The 20,116-nt window shown below is 43.5% G+C and overlaps 1 protein-coding gene across 4 annotated transcripts in view; it reads left to right on the top strand.

The window, feature by feature from the left end:
* The first annotated feature begins 2,953 nt into the window (after window positions 1-2,953).
* SMAD2 (SMAD family member 2) overlaps window positions 2,954-20,116 on the top strand; it is a 56,351-nt gene continuing 39,188 nt past the window's right edge. For 2 of the 4 annotated variants that reach the window (XM_048503032.1, XM_048503028.1), the window contains exon 1: window positions 2,954-3,110. The gene's annotated coding sequence lies outside the window, so the exon portion shown is untranslated. Of the gene's footprint in view, window positions 3,111-3,390; window positions 3,514-4,493; window positions 4,706-20,116 lie in introns of those variants that run through there. The other 2 variants (XM_048503030.1, XM_048503031.1) reach the window with 2 other exon arrangements.

Raw genomic sequence — 20,116 nt, 5'->3', positions numbered from 1 at the left:
GATTAGGGTACAAACTATTGTTTTATCATTCAGATGTAGTGATGAGCATTTAACTCTGATCTCGCTGAAGGGACGAACGAGAAATAGCATAAAGGTGAGATAAAGTGAGATTAATCAAACTAAGCTCCTGTTCAAGATTACGGCATGCGCTTAATTTGGTTTATGCGACTTCTAAAGAACCCTTCCCCTCCACCATCCTTAACAATCTTTTTCAGATTATAGGGTTGCTAGCTCCAGCTTGGGAGATACCTAGAGATTTGAGGAGGGATGGGACTTTCAATAAAGTATAATGCAGAGGCGTATCTAGGGTGGGACAGCCAGTGTATGTGCCCTAGGTACCACTTGAAAGGCCGTGCCCTCGACAGACTGACCCCTTCCTACTAAGAATGCTGTTCTTCCCCAAATGGATCCAACTTCCAAAGTCCACGTGGAGGCAGAGCCTGCAGTTTAAAGCTGCACCTTGCCAGGCCGAGCCCAGCATTGAACTGAACCTTGGCCTGGTGGGGTCCAGCTTCACACTACTGGTCCTGTTTCCGAAGCTTCACCTTTGAAGTCACATTTGAACTCACAGTTTAAAGCTGGATCTGGTTGGCTGAATCCAGGTTGAAAATGCAGGCTCTGTCTTTGAAGTCTAAATGGACTTCAGAATCTGCGGGAGCAGTTTAACTTTGGACCCACCCAGGCTAGGGTGGGAGGGGTTTTCCATAGATATACCCTTGGTATAATAGCATAGCCGTTTTCTCCAGGTGAACTGATTTTATCCCTTGGAGGTCAATTGTAATCCTAAGAGAAGTTTGCAAACCTAGACACAAACTCAACAAGAAAATAAACACCTACCCAAAGTTTTCAACTTTCAGAAACGTTTATGGGTTTTGCTGTGACTTGCCTGGCAGAATCTTGAGCAGAAATAAACAGAAAAAAATATCTGTGTGACCAATAAAGGAACATTATGGAGAGTGCCGTTGTCAGGGGCAAGACATAGGCTGGATCAGGAACTGAAGGTGAAAATCAGTAGTATACTGGAAGGTGCCATCTTCAGTGTGTTTGGCAGTTGACCCGTTTGTACATTTCCATCCTTATTTTAGTGCAACCATTTACAGATAAATTGTCTTTTTACAGGCTGCTAGAGATCCAGGCAATTTGTCTCTTGTTTGTGTGTGCCTGCAAAGTGCTATCGAGACACAAAGTGCTATCAAATCACAACTTATAGTGACCCCATAGGGTATTCAAAGTAAGAGATGTTCAGGAGTATCTGCCATTGCTTGCCTCCACTTCATGCTTCTGGCATTCCTTGAAAGTCTCCCACCCAAATATTATAACCTCAGACTGAGGCCAAGGGATGGCACTTCAACCAAATTAGGACGTGGGGCATGATGGTTGGAGTTGGGATTCCCACTAGCTCGTGGTGGGAGAAAGGCAACTACCTAGCCAACTGAGAGGGATGCCAGCCTCCAGGTGAGATCTGGTGATGCCACAGAGATAGTTCACCTGAAGAAAATAGGGGGAACTCTATGTCGTCGCGCCCCTGCATTTCCCATTCTTTGCTAAGGAGATGGGGGCTACCCTTTTGAGGGTCCATAACTTTGGCCCACTGAACCAAACTGCATCAAACTTGGGGGGTCCCATCAGGACAGTCTCCAGATGATATCCTGAAATTTTGGTGCCGTATGTCCAAAAGTGCACCCCCTGCAGGAACATCCCAGAAATTTGCCAAAGAATCTTTGTTCTGCATTGAGTTTTCTGCATTGCTGTCAATGGGGGTTGCAGGCTGGGGGGGGGGGGGCACATTTCTGAAGGCACAGTCTCAAAACTTTCAGGGTCTCATCAGGAGACCTGCCCTAATTGGTGCAGTTTGGTTCAGTTTGGGCCAAAGTTATGGACCCTCAAAACTGTAGCCCCCATCTCCTAAGCTCCCATTGGAAACAATGGGGGATGGGGGCACCCCCTTTGGGAGTCCATAACTTTGGACTCCCTGAACCAAACCTCACCAAACTTGGGGGGTAGCATAAGGACAGTCTCCTGATGATAGGCTGAAATTTTGGTGCCGCTAGCCTAAAAACTGCGCCCCCTGCAGGCCAAAAATGAAAAACCACTAAAAATATCCAAAAACGAACCCTGCATTTTGATGCCCCCCACAAGGTGATGCCCTGGGCAGCTGCCCACCTTGCCCAATGGGCATTACGCCCCTACTTAACGGGCACCTAAAAAGTAAGTTGAAAAAAAATCAGAAATAAGAAAAATGTGGATGAAAAGATATATTTAGGTATGTTGCCTAAGACAGGGAAGTTCTCTCCCTCAGGAGGGAATGTTTCTTACAGAATGGCATTTGTTGAATCAATGGGATGCCTCAGTTTGAAAAAAAATGTTCTTTTTTCTTTTGAAACATGAATTTATTTATGATGAGAGTTTATTATCCGTGAAAAGTTCAGTCAATTTGTGTGGCTGAGTTTCATTTCTTGTTTAAACGTTGTGTTCCTTCTGCGCTAACAGTTGGGATAAAGGAAACTGAACCCCAGGCGAACCGTTTAGGACGGTTTGATTCTTCTGAGGAAAACCGCTTTTCAAAAAGTTTACGCGGTTTGGACTATTTCCCCTCTGTGGCAGGTGGCAGTTTCTGCGCGGAAGGTTACCACAGCTTAGCGAGGCCTCTGCTAGAGACCCTTCTTTCTTACTCCACGGATTGCAGCGCAACCAAATTTTGTCCCGCCCCCAGTTATGTGCGGCGGTACGGCCCGATGCCCTCACGAACCGCAACTGACGCCCCCGTGGCCCAATCCAGCGCCTCCTTCGCGAACCTTGCGGCGCTGCTTTTTTCCCCTCCAGCTTTCCGCACGTTCACTGGCCACCGCCGCCGCCCATCACGGTTTCGGAGGCGGAGAAGCCGGAGCGGACTTAACTCCGCCCTCCTTCCCTTCCTTCGCGAACCAATCCGGGCAGCCGCTGCCTTTTGACCGACCAGAGCGGCGCCCAACCGGAGGACGCCGAAGAGGAGAGAGGCGGGATGGGGCAGCGCCTGGCTAGCCAATGGCGGCCGCGAGGCGCTGAGGGAGGCGGCCCGGGCGGCGAGAAAGAGAACGAGGGTGGTCGAGGCGCTGCTCGGGGGCGAAGAGGTGGGTCTCCGGGGGGCCGAGGGAGGATGGCCGGGGCGGGGGGGACAGGCGAGGCCGCCGACCGGGGAGCGGCGGAGGGCGGCCTAGGCTTGAGTCGGGCGGTTGAGGCCTGAGGCCTGGGCTGCGCGAGGGGGGAGGGGAGGCTCCCTCGCTTTGTTGTGGTGGGAGGAGGAGGCGGTGCTGTCTGTCGGGTGGGGGAGGGGAGGCCCTCTCCTCGGGTGGGGGAGGGGAAGGGGGAGGCCTCGGCGGAATCGGGGACTCCTGTTGGAGGAGGGGGGAGGGCGCCTCATTTGCATCAGGGGGAGGGGAGCACGGCCTGATGCTTCTCCCCCCCACCCAACCCCAGTCGCATCTCTTCACTGTAATCCCTTCCACGCCTTCCTCTCGGCAACCAGCAAGCGAGGTTGGTGAGGGAGGGGTCCCTCTCCTCTTTTTTCCTCTCCCCCCCTCCCCCAATTTGTTTTGAAAAGTCGGCGTGCGTTTGTCGTTCAGGTTTCGCTCTGTGCAGTCCTCTTCAAGACTGACCTTTCAAAAGATAAGAATGATGGGATGGGTTGTTTTTTTTGCGGGGGGGTGTCTTGTAATGGGGGGGGGGACTCTGCTGCCTGACTCCATGCCTGCCGCTTGAGCCTTTCCTTAAAACGTTCCTCCTTTGTTTTCTTTCTGATAAACGTTTCCTCTGATTTTTTTCTCTCTCGTGTAAGTATGCATAGGACTCCAACCTTGGGTTTTCAGCATGTCCCCCCCCCACCCCCTCACCACCACCTCTGGTTTTTTTCAAGGTGTAGTTGAGGGAGAGGAGGTAAGTTGTACAACTCTATAGAATGCTAATGATATCACTTTTTTTGTTTTCTCCCCTTTCCAATAAATGTTTTCTCTGTCCTGTGTAGGAAAGTTAGTGGATTTACTCCCGTGTAAGTATACATAGGACTCCAACCTTGGACTTTCAGTATCTTCATCCCCCCCCCAATCTTTATTTTTTTAGGTGTAGTTGAGGAAGAGGTAAGTTGTACAACTCTGTAGAATGCTAATAAAGTTACCACATTTGTGTTGTTTTAAAATTTTCTCCCCTTTCCAGTAAATGTTTTGTCTGTCCCGTGTAGGAAAATTTACTCCCCTGTAAGTGTGCGTAGGACTCCAACCTTGGGTTTTCACTATCTCTCTGTCCCCTTCGTCAGTTCTTTCTTTAGATGTAGTTGAGCAAGAGGTAAGTTATAGAAATTTGTAGAATGCTAATAATAATATCAATCTCACCCTCTGTCTCCCCCAGTCCCTCTGAATAACAATAATATTGAACAAATAACAATACTTTAAGAAAAAAATGCTGCCATTCTAAGAAATTTTTTACAGAGAGTAAGTCCTGCTGAATTTGATAGGACTTCTGAGAAAAAAATGTGGTTAGCAGCGTTGTTGTGCCTATGTAAGGCTCCTCTGCGTAAGTTCTGGGGTCAGAGGAAGGATGTTATAGTTGCTTATCTTCCCTCCAGATACATCAGGGAGGAAAGCAGATAAGGTTCTCTCTCACCATTGTCACCATAATAATGAGGAAGGAGGTTTGGACTGAAACTTTTCAACAGTGATGAAACTAAAGAAAGGTACTTCAGTAAGAAAACCGCCCAAGGCAGAAATTTGGGAAAGGGACTCAAACAAGAAGCTTGTGGTCATTCTTTCTGTGCTGTCTTTTCCTTCTCTCTTAGCCCCCCCCCTCCCCCGAGATAAGATGGCATGTGGTAGTGCTACCTTTCCTTTGAAGTAAGAAATAAATATAAGGCTTTAGCGCTGTGGTTCCAGCAAAATTATTCTTAGAACGAAGCGGCTGTTAGTAAACCTGCCCTTCTCACCTCTAACAAGCATGCTATAAGTAAGATGTAATTCCAGGAGGTGTGTGTAAACTTCAGTGATAGACTGTTGCTAGTTTTGTGTGCTCTTGTTTCTCTTTTTCTGGTCCTCATAATGAATTTTTTGTTTGTCTTACGTAGGAAATTCGTGGCCTTCTCACAGATAGGTATTTTTATGTATCAGCTGAAGAGTATCAGCTGAAGAGTGTTTATCTTTCTTTGTTTGAGAGATAAGATCTATAGGTTGTGTAAGCACAGTTGACAAGCTTTCTACGCATGGAAGTAAGCGCTTAGACAACTCTTCATATAAGTATGAATCATTTGTGTGTAAGTGGGTAGCCAAACTTTCCAAGGCAATAAAAAGCAGCCATTATGGCACTGGACACAAATTCTTGTTATATCTCTTGACTGAATGTCTATTCAGTCTTGGTTAGTGTTCCTTGTAGCTTTGTTCTTGGTAGCAGTGAATGGCTTTTGAGAATTGCTGGTTTTCTCATCTAGGCTACTTGGTCATGCACATATGTGTTTCTTTAGGTGAGCTTACAGTTCTGTGGATAGACCTGATCTAGTAATACAGAGGAGCCTTGTTTTAAAAGGCAATGAAGTGCTTTTTTGGTGCAAAAGGTTTGCTCCAGATTGATTTATGTTATATACCCTGAACAGTGCAAGGTTAGGGTTCTGTGTCTGTGTGCATCACAGAATTTGCTCATGAGCATCTCCTGTGATTAGTGCTGTGAACTTGTAGCATTAGCTGGCAGATATAAGACATAAAGTGCACGGAAATGCTCAGCAAAGCTGGCAAACCAGTGTGCTTGTAACTCTATCAGATTTCTTTTTAAAGCTGCAGTGTCTTCAGATGAGAGAATCCCTGTTCCCTCCCAGTGCATGATGGTAGGTTTTTCAAAAGGTCCCCTTCCATCCCTTCTTGTAGGTAACAGCAAGCTATCTAGCTGTCAGCGAACAACTTTTGTGTGTTAAATGAGGCTGCCAGTCTTTCTTGCTTGTCCTTGTAATCTGAAGGCGCTTTATCCTTGGTCTTTTGGTGGCTCCATGGCTGGTCAGGGTGTTGAGCACCCACCATGCTCCCTCCCAAGCTAAAAGAGTGGGGCACTTATTGATGTTAGGTTCCTAATCAGATTTTTATGTGTTAAAGATTTAAGTGACAAGCTAGAGTGTCTACCCCCATATGCACATTCACCTATTCAGCAAGACTGACAGAGTTCTGGGAAGGAATTATTTTTAACATAGTTCTATTTCACCTGCAAACGAGTTGTCAGGATTTCTTCCACAGTTTTTGATTCTGACGCTAGAATGCCTGCTGCTGTGGTCAGTATGATAATTGACTCGCAGTTCCATCTCCTAAGCTGAGTTGCACCATTCTAAAGCCATTGGCTTCAGCCACTGCACTGCAGCGTCAAACTCTCTTGAAAATAACTGCTTGTGGCTGAAGGAAGGCGATTTTGAGATTGTACTACTTCTGTGATGAGGGGACGAAATATAAAGCTAAAGTGAATATACAGTGAAACGCCTGAACTCTTTAACGTTTTAATGTTAAATACAATATAGCTAATTGTTGGCAAAATTAACTTGTATTTATTTTTTTTAAGTAAAGCATAGCGTATGTAAACTGTGCATGTTTTTCAGTGTTCTTTAATGTTTCCCACTGGGATAAGTCTGTTCTTTCACAATATGCATTTAGTGTGAAAAAAAATGTGTCTTGAGGCCTTTTACTTATTCTAAAAGAGAAAATATTTCATACAGACTTGTTTGCCCCAGATTTTCCAATTTTTTTTGGCCAGAAAAATGGGAGTTTTTTCCCCACGGGCCTTCACACCCCCATTTCCAAGGCAGCAACGATTCCCTTAAACATCATGAAAGGTTTTTTGCTTCTGCTATTTTCACGTGCGGGTGTTGTGCCCAACGGCAGTTACCGCTGGTCCATTTCCTCCTCTGCTGTTGGGGAAGCAACAGATCGGTCTGAAATGCTTCTGTTCTCATGTTGACCCGACCACCAAGGGCCTTTAAGCAAAATGGCTTGAGGAGCTGCTCCAGACTTTCAAAAACCATGACCTGAGTGCCGCTTGCCTTGTTTTCCATTTGGAGGAGCGATTGTCAAGTCAGGAGGTGCCTTTAAATTTGATGTTCCTTCAAGGTAGAAGCTAGGAAGGTTGCAGAAGATGTGGTGACGCTGGATGTAGCTCTCAGATTGGCAGTTACATCAAAGGTGAGGGATGGCTAAAAACTGTTACATTCGATTGGAAATTTTGAAGCTATGGGAAATTATTTTTGAGAAAACTGGATATTTAGGGGAAATGAAATATATGCAGTACTTTCCTCTCAAGAGCCAGCCTGGGCTGGAGGTTAAAAGTGGCAGACTCTAATCTGACGAACCAGGTTTGATTCTTCCCTTCTCCACATGAAGCCTGCTGGGTGACCTTGGGCCAGTCACGGTTCTTTCAGAACACTCCCAGCCCATGCAGAGACGAGCAGTGGCAAACCACCTCTGAATATCTCTTGCCTTGAAAACCCTGTGGGGTTGCTTTAAGTTAACTGGGACTTGATGACGCATGCACACTTTCCTGTAACTTCTAAGCTTTTCTACTGCTTTAAGAAGAGGAATACATTATTTATAACTTAGTTACATGCAAAATCCGATTTAATTAGCGCTTCTGTGGCATTTAAAAGGTATAAGTGCCTTAGTTTTCTACAAGCGGAATTGCAAATGTACTCACCCAGTGCTAAAGTCAGAGTGGTTCAGACTGCTGTTCACTATGCTATCTTAGCACATTCTGCTCATTCCAAAAAGAAATAAATTTCACAGTGCTCCCCCAAACTTGCCATCAGAGATGCTGAATGCTGTACGTTTTGATTGAGTATAATGTCTGTCAGTTTTTCATTCCGAAAAGGGGAAAACATTTTTCAACGTTCCCCTTAAATTTGTCAAGTTTTTTCTTTATAAAATTTGAAAACAGTTGGGGGATTGTTGAGAAAATTGTCTCCCACCCCAGCCAGTAGAGCTGTAAAGCTGGCAAATATAGCAGTTATTTGCAGATGGGTGCTGTGTGGTTTCCGGGCTGTATGGCCGTGTTCTAGCAGCGTTCTCTCCTGACGTTTCGCCTGCGTCTGTGGCTGGCATCTTCAGAGGATCCTCTGAAGATGCCAGCCACAGACGCAGGCGAAACGTCAGGAGAGAACGCTGCTAGAACACGGCCATACAGCCCGGAAACCACACAGCACCCAAGTGATTCCGGCCGTGAAAGCCTTCGACAGTACAAGTTATTTGCAGACTTTGTAGTGATCATACATTGCGTGGCTAACCCATGCTGTTTATCATAAGTTCATGTATAGCCTATCCCAGGGATGGTGAATCTTTTGGGCTCGGTGTGTCCAATTTGGAAAATACCTAGCTTGACTTTTCTGAATCTTCATAATCCTCTGCAGATGCCAGCCACAGAGGCAGGCTGAATGTCAGGAGAAAATGTCAGGAGAAAATGCTACTGGAACACAGCCATACAGCCCGGAAACCCCACAACACCCTTGAGTGAATAGTTGTTGGATGTTGGTGAATGCTGGCATGCCATCCAGAATATCTTGGTATGGCCTATCCTATAACTCTTGCTATCTTGCTAGCCCAGTCTTATCAGATCTTGAAAGCCAAGTAGGGTCACCTCTGGATGGGAAATGTCCAAACAGCACCATGGTCATGACGCAGAGGTGAGCAATGGCAAACCACCTCTGAATGTCTCTTGCCTTGAAAACCCTTGCCACTTGGAGTTATGTAAGAGAATAGAGAACTTGCAGTAATAGAGTAATAGAGAACAGACAAAAGGAAGAGTGTATTCATCCTGCACAATTAACTTGTGGAATTCACTATTTCAAGATGTAGTGACTGCTAGTCTAAATAGCATTAAAACAAGATTAAGATTCATGGACTGTCAGCAGCTATTAGACGTGATCACTAAATGGTACTGCCTTGAAGCAGGTTGGTTTACTTCTCAAAACATTAGAACCGGAAAATTCTCTAGAAAATTGTTATATGCCCTAAAAGGTGAGAGCTCACTTAGCATGTTTATTTAAACTGAATATGTTGGAAGTGTCTCACTGGTTTTTTGCTCTGTAGCAACAAATATTGTTGCAACTGGAATATTTTATTAGGGAAAAAGCATGGCTTAAGTATCCAAAGATTCACAGTTTTGTGCTGAATAATTTTTATTGGTAATGGTATTTCTGAGAAAGTATAGACGCTATATCATACAGTTTTTTGCACTGTTTAACTTAAGGGAAAAAGTTAAATACACTGAAAACTGACAGGCAACTTTTAATGCATCCAAATAACTGTATGTTATGAGGTTGTCAGTTTGGTTTACTATTTGTTGAATTTTCTGGGGTATGTCATCAGTTGCATGAATTGTTCCTTTTAAGATTGGTTTTGATTCCACAACCCGTTCTAAAATTCTTATACCTCACCAGATGGAAGAGATTGGCTACGAACAGATGAATTCATGATTTTGTTTCATCATTCGTTATATTTGTGGACTTGCCACCTCTACCCTCCATTTAAATATCAATAAAATGCACTCGTGCAATTCTCAGGGAGGATCACCTGAAAAACATTAAATATCACTCTTAAACTGTCAAGCTTGCCTATTTATGTTACCGTATATACTCACATATCAGTCGAGTTTTTCAGCACATTTTTTGTGCTGAAAACGCCCCCGACTTATATGTGAGTGAGGTGTATTTTAAAAAATATTTTAGGGTTTTTACTTTGTCGGCCGCCAGGGGGCACAGTTTTTAGTCTAGCAGCACCAAAATTTCAGGGATTTTTCAAGAGATGCTCCTGATGATACCACCCAAGTTTGGTAAAGTTTGAACCCCCAAAGGGGGTGCCCCGTCCCCCATTGTTCCCAATGGGAGCTAATAGTAGATGGGGCTACATTTTGTAGTAGTAGATGGGGCTACTGAACCAAACTTCACCAAACCTGGGTAGTATCATCAGGAGGGTCTCCTAAAGATACTCTGAAATGTTGGTACCGCTAACATAAACATTCCTCCCCTGACCAAAAATCCAGTTTTGAAGGATTTTAACTCTTTGGTTGCTGGTTGAGCTAAGGTTTTTGTACTTTCAATGTTATTGTTGAGACCATAATGTTCTTGTTGATCCTCTCTTCCACTTACAGAGCTAGTTTACTGTTTTTCTTTGAAATAAATATTCAAAAACATTTGACCTACTGATGCCTCAATTAATGTAATTTTATTGGAATCTATTTTTATTTTTTGAAATTTACCAGTAGCTGCTGCATTTCCCACCCTCGACTTATATGCGAGTCCATAAGTTTTCCCAGTTTTTTGTGGTAAAATTAGGTGCCTCGACTTATATTCGGGTCGACTTCCACAGACAAATAAAGCCCTGGAAAATACTCCACCCGACATTTATATGCTTGTTTGTGAGGTTCCGGATGCATCTGAGCTATCTGACAGATGAACCTTTGCTCTTCTCTGTTATTATATTGGATGTTAAGGGTCATCCGTTACTTCAAAAGACAGATAGTGGATGACTCAAATACAGTCGGTAAAGTTTAATTAGGTATGTGGGGCCTGATTAACATGTGTCTTCAAATTATCAGGGAAAAATACTGATGCTGTTTGCATGTCAACATAACATGCTAATTATAGGCTTATTGATGTGTGATCTTGTGAACACATCTGAGAAGAGCTAATCCTCATTGGCATGGTTGCTTATTAATCTTGCATATGGGGCTTTTAAAACGGTTTGCTTTGAATTTCCTGAATCTCCATGATACCACCACAGTACCCTGTGCTGATAGTAACACACTATAAGAATTGTTTCTTTTCCCATCCCCCCAAAGAAACTTGTAGCGTACGAGCGACCATGCCTATAAGAAGGGCTCAAGATACTATGATTAAAAATGGCTGCTGCAGACTTGTCATGCATCTTTAAGGGGGTTAGTCTAATGGGTGTAAACTCAGCTTGGTTGTGGTGGGTTTTCTAGGCTGTGTGGCCGTGGTCTGGTAGATCTTGTTCCTAAAGTTTTGCCTGCATCTGTGGCTGGCATCTTCAGAGGTGTATCACAGAGAAAAGTCTGTTTCACACTATTTCAGCTTGTTTGAATTAAATAGTAATGAGATTGAATAAATGGGCTGCTTTCTCTGTTGCACGTAGTATACACCCTATTCCAGTGATGGCGAACCTTTTCGAGACCGTGTGCCCAAATTGCAACCCCAAACCCACTTATTTATTGCAGTGCCAACATGGCAATTTAACCTGAATACTGAGGTTTTAGTTTAGAAAAAAGTCGGCTCCAAGGCATGCTTTACTCAGGAGTAAGCTTGGTGAAGCAACTGTGCAACACTTCGAATGAGTGAATCACGACCCTAGGAGGGTTTACTCAGAAGCAAGCCCCATTGCCAGCAACCAAGCTTACTCCCAGGTAAAGGATCGTGCCCAGGCCAGCCTAGAGGTGTGTGTGTGGGGATGATCCCCCCCCCGTGATGAACTCTGTGCACGTGTGCCCACAGAAAGGGCTCTGAGTGCCACCTCTGGCACCCGTGCCATAGGTTCGCCACCACTGTATCTTTAATGGCTCCTGCCTTTGCTTTAGGGACAAAACTGTGTTTTCTCCTTTTCATTATGGATAATAGGAACTCAGCACAAAAGTGTATTGACTTTTCCATGCTAATTTCCTAAAATGGTGGAACTCCCCCCATGCTGCCTAAGCACAAACCCAGGGCAGGAGTATGCTTAAATCCCACCCTGCTGCAGAATAAAGAACAACAGCCAGGAGATAGGGCAGTTCACAATAGAAGAAGTGAAACTGAACGGGCCACTTTTAAGGCACGGGTGTGTCATAAGTGCACAATAGATCCGAGACCGCATTGCTCTTGGGGGTGGGGGGCAGGTACCTATTATAGTTGCAGGGATGGTATCACGCTCTCCAAAGCTATTCTTGACTTTGTAGTACGAGTCAAGAATGAAGTATGAGAGCTGACGTGGTGTGGTGGTTATGAGCAGTGGAGTTCCTGAGACTATATTTGCTTTATGGGTCTTTTTATTGTGTATACCCTCCTCACTGCAAAGTATGTAAGATATATTTTATTACTCAGATGAAATTCCCTATGCATGGCGCCCAGGAGGCTTTTTCTGTTAGTCTTGCAGTGGTTTTTCAAGGAAGAGCGTAAGTTTTGAAGCCTATTTTACCTATTTTTGCACCATTGCCGTACTTTCTTTTCTTAAGGGGATTTGAACCAGATCTTGGCAAATTTTCTTCAACTATTGCAACCAGCTCCAAAATGTAAAAGCCTGGCTTCAGTCTTGCGTTTTAATGACCATATTCTAGTTCTAACCACAAAACCTAATCTTCAGCTTTTCAATGTATCATAACTTTATTAAAGCGATGACAATTTTTGATGTGTATAAATACAGGGGGTAACCCTGGTTGTCATCACCGTAAGAAAGATAACATCTAACTTTAACCTAACTCTCCCCCAACTTCTTGTAGCTTGATTACTTTAAAAAGTTCTGTTTAATTGAATATCAGAACCAGCCTAGAAGGCAATTGGTTAAGAAAGAAATTCATACACCACCACTGACTGGTGCCAAATTAACATATAAACATGTAGTGATGAGAATGTTATGCACATCTATTTCTGTGCATAGCCGATAGGAGTTGGAAGGAGGAAAACCCATGTGGAGAAGATGTGCCTTATTCTCCCAGTGCTGTGACCTTAATAGGACTGTAAATTTTTTTGGAAATCTTGAAGCTGCAGGAAGAGCCATTTTTCAGAAAACAATATAGCAAGTTTGAATTTCCAACTTAAATTACTTTTGCTGTTTTAACAGCACAAAATGCATAATTAGTAAATTAGCATGATAAAATTGTAATTTTTGATATATTTGTAGAACAAGTTATGAATGCCCTAGTTTTTACAAGCAAAACAGCAACAGACAAAACTGTAATCTGATTCATGCTCTGTGACCTTAGCACATGTACCTTAAATGTTGGTGTCTAAAATGTTGATTAAATATTAGTTAAACCGAAAGTACAAGGTTTGCAGTAAATAACAATTTATTATTTGGCCGGAAAATGGGTTACACAAAGGGTCAATAATAATATCTGCACTGCCAGATTTAGTTCCAACTAGATGCTGTCGTCTTCCTTCTGTGGTTCTGAGTTAGAATGAGCTCAGTACTAAATTGATGTTTTCTTCTAAAGGTTTTGGTGCCTTTTTTTTTTTAAACTCTGCCTTCTTGTGGTCCTCTATCCATCCAGGCATGTATAGCAGTGAGCCGCTAGCTGCCTGTTCCGTGGGTGTGTGTTTCACAGTGGTTTAAAGTAGAGGTGAAAGATCAACCCACAAAGGAAGAGACATGAGAAAAGGAGAACAGCATACAGGCAACCACTGAGAAGCCATGAAAGGCCTGCGTGCTCCCCTCATGAAGATTAGGTATCCTCCTAGGTGCACAAGTACGTCTAGTTTAAAGAGCTGTGGTGTAGTGGTTAGGAGAGGCAGACTAATCTGGAGAATCAAGTTTGATTCCTCACTCCTCCACATGAAGCCCACTGGGTGACCTTGGGCCAGTCACAGTTCTCTCAGAACGCCCTCAGCCCACACAAAAGCCGTCAGCAGCAAACCACCCATGAACATCTCTTGCCCTAAAAACCACCAAAAGTCAGCTGTGACTTGGTGAAATTTTCCACCCCTGTATGTCTACAGTCTTACCCCCTTGTCTTTAAAAAGTGTTTCATTCCTTCTGAAAGAGAAAATATTGCATAGCTGTCGAAGTTCTCCATGTTTCCAGTTTTTCTGTTGAAAACACTTTAAAAAGTCCTTGGGAGACAAATGGGGGACGGGGTGGTGGTGGTGGTGGTTCTGAATTCCTTTTTGTTTACCCCATGCCTTCACATTTCTAGACCCAATCAAAATTATTCTCACTGACTTTTTTTTGCCAGTGCTTATCTGTTTTGAGGTCACAGAACAACTGAACAGTCAAATGCTGACTGTTCCTCTAGTATTATGCTGCGTCACGATCCAGGTGGAAAATCATAAGCCTCTAGTCTCGGTTACGGCTATTACAGTTTGCTAACTGCATGCATTGCTGACATAAAAACAGAGAGGATAGGAGTTAAATGCAGTTGTTGACTTCTATGCAGCTGTACATTAAATTTTTGATGTATGATGCTTAATCTCCCTTTTGGAATGGTGGGCCTTATATTTTGACGTCTTGTCTGCGTGGGGAGTTCTGTGTCTGCTTAACAGCTGAAGGGTATTTCCTCACTGCTGTGCTAAAGCAGAATGTTTTAGGCAGGCTGGAATCTATATTCATAATGGAGAAATTATTTTACTCTGGTGGAATCTGTGGTGAAGGATTGAAAGTTTGTGGGGGGGTTGCTTCCTTGCAGGATGGATTTGATTTAAATAACAAATGATTTCAATTATGGTTTTCTGCATAAATATTAATTCTTGCTGGTATGATTTTAGTATTTGTTATCTGATGAGGTTTCGTTTTTAGAATAATTTCAGTTTAGCTTTACACTTGTATCACACAATTATTGATTTGGTTATGCTATTAGAAACACACGGATCGTTCACCTCACAATAATTTTATGATTGTTGTGGCGAAACGGGCTTGCTTTTGGCTGGCAGGCCCTATTTCACACTCTGCACACCCCCAGGAGTTACTGACTTTTCCTGGGGAGGGCTAATTTTCTCTTTGGGTATGCTGCCACCACCTGATCAGTTGAGGACTGCCTGCTGGGGAAGATCAGGATTTCCCAGCTTCCTTTCCCACTGCACGAGGCCCCTGCCTCAGTTTCCCCTTGGTTCCCCTCTCCTGGGTTCCACAGGGTAGACTGGAGATCCTGGAGGAAAAGCTGCTCAGCCTTCCTCTACCTCCTGGTTACATAGCGTGTCCAAGACAGTAGGGCATAAGTGGTACAGAGAACTTTCCTCCACAGCTAAGGTTTTAAAAGTATTTATTAAAAAGAAAATGATTACCATATGTTTTAGCACACACCAGATTTAGCAAGGGTTACAAAATAAAAGGAGATAAAACGCAAATCCTCTTTTCCTATCACTAATACATACCCTGGCTAAAGATGGTAGAAAGCAGGGTAGGTCCTTAGAGCTTAAAATGTTGCCATTGGCAAAGAGCTCACATTACCTGGCTGAGCACATGGTCCAGAAAATGGATGCCGCCTTCCCAGTTCAGGCAAGAGCTCTGCTCCCCTCCAGAGAGACCTGAGCCAAGAGACCTCGCCCCTCTCTTCCCCTCAATTTATCAGATCCCAGACCCCACCCTCCTTTGACCAGGTCAGGCTGGGTCAAGATATCATTTCCCCCTAGGTCAGGTAGCATTTCCTGATGTATCTCTGGGATTTCTTAGTCCTCCAAATCTCTGGTACCTGGTTGGAGAAGGAGAGGATGAAAGAAAAAGGAAACAGAAGGGGGGGGGGGAAGGAGCCATTTCTCCACAATTGTCTATCTCCATTTTCATTCAGGTCTACCCATCCTTGCATTTCTTTGTTGCAGTGTTTGCATTTTGCATGCATGCATACCTTACCCATAGGTATTGGAGCTTTGTTAAGGTATTCCCAAACTGGGTCTCTTTTACAGGCTGCTGCCCTTATAGATTTTCTCCTCCAGAGAGAGAGAATAATATGTGAAACCTCAGGCTGTACACCCAAAATTCCCAGTAGAGTATTCTGCTCAAAAGGTTTCACCTTCATTTTTTTTACTGCTAGCCCCTTCCTCTTCACACTTCATTTCTTGTGCAGATCTGTTCCATTCCAAATAGTCATCTATTCATTGAACTTCTTAAGAGGTTGATCCTTTGCAAAGGAACTGTATGATTTTTGTAAGATTTTTGCTGTGAAGAGGCATGTTATCTCTGCAAAAATTTGATTAAATTTAATATCCTGCCCTTTCCCAGCACAAGGCCAGCCTCAGGGCAGCTAATAAAATTATTCCAGCCAAGTACATTTAAAATTAATTACCCAAATGCGATATCAATAAATACCAGTAAATCTGATTTTGAGAACTGCAAAACCAAACTACCTTCTGGATTGAAAAATTGCCCCAAATAATCTTACAGAAATATCTGGAAGAGCATGGCATTGTGAATGGATTAAGGGAACTTAATTACCAAAAAGTTTAAACATTGCAGGAATATACATCCTCATGCTTGATAATCATTCATTGTGAAATACAGTTTAGTTTTTAATTACTGCACTGTAATGTATCTAGAATAGAAAACTGTAGCTACTCCTAAATTGATAACAGCTGATAAGTTGCAGTTGAACTTGGCTTCACTGCATGACTGTTTCATTCATGGTGATGTGTGTGATGGCTTTTCAATCTAGGGAACTGGATTTCTGGCAGCATTTCCACATGCATGTGCAAATCATCACTTGATGCTCCCATTGGCTCGATTCACACTTAACAGCAAACAGGAGGAGACATTAAGAGTGTGAGACTCCGTCCTTTTCTTGCGTTCTCATTCTGCCGCCCTCCCCCACCCTCCACATTTTCCTAACCTCACATTACTCAGTTAATCACTTTTGTATTGGTTTGGGTTCCTTGGAGGGCCGAGAACAAATAGTAGTTTGTAATTCAAGTGCAGTGAACAGACTGCGGTTGGGCAAAGATGTGGGAGCTGTTAACTGACTGAGCATGAGGAAGGAAGGAGGGAGGGAGGCCAAGTGAGCGTAAGAGCCTACAGATAAACTGTGTTTGTTCCTGTGATGACAAACCAGGAGTTGTCACTCTTTGAGCCAGTGAGTTATGAAGAACATGTGTGTGTGAGAGAATGTACTGAAGTCACATCCAAAGTGGGAGAGGGTAGAGGACTGACGGGTCATTGCAGTGGACAAAGCTTCTGCAATACACTGATTAAACCATAGGAAATGTCCAGGGATAAGATCTGGGAGATTCCAGCATCACCATACTTTGATTGACTACTTCCACTCAAAAATGGCTGACATGGGGCATCATCAACATGTCACTGTCTGGTGGGTGTCGGGGCCATGGCTGTGGGCTTCTTTGCCGTTGCTGTCCTCCTTTCTTCAGAATTATTCTTTTTTGACATTTGCTTTGACATTTGATTGTCTTCAATGTTTGTGGGGAGTCGGGTTTTGTTCTATTCCTGTAGAGAAAAAAATCAGTCACGACTGGAGAGCCATACTAAATCTAAAATACATCAACAAATTTGTCAATGAAAAACAGGTCTGCATGGAGACCTAACATTCCATCTCTGAAGCTTTCACTCCAGTAACATTTATGACTTCCATTGATTTCATGGAAGAATACCTTCACATCCCTATCTATGTGGGCCGAAGCAGGTTTCTCAGATTTTCTTACCAAACTCATCATTCCCAATTCAGAACCTTTCCCTTTGGACTGACCTCAGTTCCTCGAGCATTCTTCAAAATATTGGTGACACTAGTGGACCTTGCTGGAAGGTAGAGCATCCAAATTCATTTGTTCATCAACAAAAGGAAAAAGCCCTCAAGGACGTGTCTGATCATATGTTGGAAAATCACTGTTAACTTTTGAACAGAGTCTAAAGCATCCTCCTCCCGACACAGAAGCTATAGTCTTTAGGCATCATCATAGATACCCAAATAATATGTTATTTCTTCCAAAAGATAAAAGCCAGCAAATTATTGAATTTGGCCAAGTACATCTCCAAAGCAAAGTCTGATAAATTAATGCCCCTGACTTGGTTACAGGGACTCACGATTTCGTGCATAGGCTTGGTTCCCGGGGTGGGGGGTCATCTGCACTTCTGACTTCTTCAGTAGTTCCTTCAACCTCATCAGCTAATGATCTACACACAAAAAGGGACAAGATGTGGACACTGATAACTTTGATCAGAGAAAGCATGATCTGGTGGACCAATCTTATAGTCGGAAGAATTCAATACAGATTTTCACAGATGCCAGTCTGAGCAGCTGGGGAGCATCCCTGCAATTTCAGCCAGCCCAAGGTTTCTGGAAAGAGGAAGAAAAGAGACTGAGTATCATTGTCCTGGAATTGTCATTATCAGGTCGATGAGGGTGTCGCTTCTGTGCTTCCAGTCCTCTGTCCTGCATCAGCACATCATCATCAGGACTGACAACATATCAGCCAAGACCCCCATCAAAAGACAATGGGGATCCAGGTCGTCCACCTACGTCGGGAAGCGAAGAGTGTTATGTTATGGGCAGAAAGGAATCTATGAATCTGGAGTTGATCTCCACAGAGCACCTTTAGGGGTCCCTCTACACTCAAGCAGACTGGCAGAGGAGACAAACCGTGGAAAAAAGAAGTTGTCTATCAAAACAGACTTTCCAGCTGATCATAAACATGTTCAGTGTTTTGAGGTTTTTGCCTCTGCTCCAGATTTTGAGCACCATGATTCTTTTCCAGATACTGTAACTCATGGACAGAGCAAGTGGATGCCCTAACATCCAGACCACAGGGACTGCTGTCTGCTTTGTTCCTGCCTCTACCAGTTATCCCAAAGGCATTGAAGAAGGTATGCCAGGAAGGGGCCCTCGTTATATTTGTGGCTCTGGAATGGCCTTGCAGATCTTGGTTCCCATCCCTAGTGGAATTATTAGTGTAAGAACCACCTGATATATCTACAACTCCTTTTGGAAAGCCTTTGGGGTTGGGTCCAATGTAACCATGTAGGCCAGTAAAACCTGGGTTGGTAGCTTTTCAGGACGGGACCTTTCAACGATTCAAAGCATCTACCCTGCATCGCCAGATAACAACCATAGCAACAGTAATACCTCAGATGTTCCTCTGACCAAACATCCTGACATAGTGTAGTGTAGTGATTAAGAGCAGTCGACTCTGATCTGGAAAACTGAGTTTGATTCCCCACTCTTCTACATGAACGGCAGGCTCTTATCTGGTGAAGTGGTTTTGATTCCCTGATCCACATGAAGCCTACTGGATGACCTTGGGCTAGTCCCAGTTCTCTCAAAAGTCTATCAGTCCCACATACCTTACAAGGTGTTTGTTGTGAGGAGAGGACGCAAAGGAGTTTGTAAGCTGCTTTGAGACTCCTCACAGGAGAGGAAGGCAGGCTATAAATCAAAACTCTTTTTCTGCTACTGTAAGGGGTGGTGCAGACCAGTTTGCCAGTCATTAATAGATTTCATGGTTCCTGCATGAAGAATACACATTGTATTACCTGCTCTTACCCCAACTCCCTTCAAGCCATTAAGACAGGTTCCATTTAAGTGACTGTGTGTGAAGACTTTATTCTAAATGGCAGTCAGATCAATTTAAATCATAATTTAATTGACTATTTAAATCACTGGTCAGTAAGATTAGATTTAAATCATGGTTTTCTACACGAAGACTCATTCTTGCATGTATAATATTAATATTTACAACCCGATGAAAGTTTCATTTTTAGAATCATAACTTTCAGATTAGTTTTACAATTATCGGAACAATTACTGATTTGGTTATGCTGTTAGAAATGGAGAGAGAGTTGACCTCGCAAAAATTTTGTAATTGTTTCCAGTTTCATCTGGGCCACCAGGCCTTGCATTTCTTTGTTGCGGTGTTTGCATTTTGCACACATGCCTGCTTTACTCCATAGGTAGTGGAACTTTGTTAAAATATTCCCAAACTGGATCTCTGTTATGGCCTGCTGCCATGATAGATTTTCCCTCTCAGGATGAGAAGGATGTGAAAAACCTCAGATTATGTGTACAAAAATCCCAAGACCTGTGGAGTATTCTGCTCAAAAGGTCTACTTTCAGGTGCTGAGTTCTGCAGCAAGTGGTGGATGATGCAAAGTTCCCACCTGAAGAAGCAGCTACAACAGTCCCTCCTCACCAGCAAAAACAGAATCTTTGGAACTTACCGTGAGGGTTCCTTTTCCTCTGAGATAAGGAGGGCATCTTGGCCACCCAAAGAGTGAAGAAGTGGTGGATATGATAAGACTCTGAGTTGCTGCAGAAGTGAGAAGACCAGAATAAGGCTTGACATCAACACTTGGAAAGTGTGGAAAAGGAAAAGTCTGGGTTCGTCTTCTCCCTTAGCAACTGTTATTTTTGGCTACTGTGGCTCTCTTCTTCCTATGACAGCGTTGTTTAACTTCTTCCTATTACTGTCCTAAGTTCATTGTTTTTTATTCCTGTCCTA

The sequence above is a fragment of the Sphaerodactylus townsendi genome, linkage group LG07, assembly GCF_021028975.2.
Source record: "Sphaerodactylus townsendi isolate TG3544 linkage group LG07, MPM_Stown_v2.3, whole genome shotgun sequence".
NCBI classification, from domain to species: Eukaryota; Metazoa; Chordata; class Lepidosauria; order Squamata; family Sphaerodactylidae; genus Sphaerodactylus; species Sphaerodactylus townsendi.
This window is presented reverse-complemented; position numbering and strand designations above follow the sequence as displayed.